We start from the raw sequence: 1236 nt of genomic DNA, 5'->3' as shown, positions 1-1236 counted from the left end.
AATAAATTAGTATTCTTTTGTACTTAATTTGTCTTTATAAAAATAGTAATCATAACTGGTCTAGAAATTAATAGTATTAACTCACCACTGTTGATGACTTAGAACTGTATTGAGAAGTACTTTTTATCATTTCCCCTTGTTCACAGTTCTGTAGTTAATTTTAGTTTTTTGGCAATAAATTTTTTTAAAGGAGAGCAAAAAAAAAAAAAGGCTTATTGAAAACGTGTGATGATACAACCTAGGAATCCTTTAAATGCAGATGGCCTATCAGAGTTCAATACCACTCAGGAGCTGGATATTTTCCCATTAACTAACCAAAATAAATGACTGACTCTTGAAATGACAATTGCCATCTTCTATGTTCTCTCTCTCCTGGTTTCTTGACAATCCATTTGGGAAGGATCCTATGGAGAACCCTATGGAAAATCCTGAAAAATCCCCAGGAGATAGTGGAGCTTCAAGAAGGAAAGAGCCTGGATGGATGCCTTAATCACAGCCTGACTGAGCCCCTTTACAGCTATGCAATCCTCACTAGACTATGCACAAGGAGAATGCAATATCACATTAATTCTCAGGTGCTTCCCTGCCCACACCCCATTTTAACGTCTCTGTAATCAGGATATGTCTTAAAATTAAGGTGATAAGAAAGCACTGTGCCATAGTTTGATTGAAAAATTTTATTTTTCTTTCTTACTACACAAAAAGATGCATCTTAGCAGCTTAGATTTGATGAAATACATTCGATCCAAGATTGTGGGGTTCTTTTTTTTTTGTTTGTTTGTTTTGGTTTGGGTTTGTTACAGCAGGGAGCATTAACTACTCTGTTAAAAGTGGAATGTGGTTCTCAGGGAAAAAAAAAAAAAAAAGGGAACAATGTCAGCAGACACCCAAGACTTGAAAAGTTTTGTTTGTTTTAGAAGCTGCAAGCAGTTGGGTTTGAGTGGAGTGTAAATTATGAACTGGCAAATGACAGTAACTAATACCCAGTGGAATGTGAGTGGAAATAGAAAATGCTCTGATACTTAATAGTGCATTTTCTTTTGATTGTGAACTGCATAATCAGGAATATTTATTTGAATGATGTTTGTGGCTTTTTCAGTTATGGTTTTAGTAATGGAAGCATATTGTAATAAATATTTTCAGGGGTATAAGCCAAATAATTAGCATCAATAGGCTTCATTTTATTTAATCACTTATTAAGAATAGTCATACATGTGGTGTAAAATTATTTTACTG

This window comes from Cynocephalus volans, chromosome X (genome assembly GCF_027409185.1).
Source record: "Cynocephalus volans isolate mCynVol1 chromosome X, mCynVol1.pri, whole genome shotgun sequence".
NCBI lineage: Eukaryota > Metazoa > Chordata > Mammalia > Dermoptera > Cynocephalidae > Cynocephalus > Cynocephalus volans.
This window is presented reverse-complemented; position numbering follows the sequence as displayed.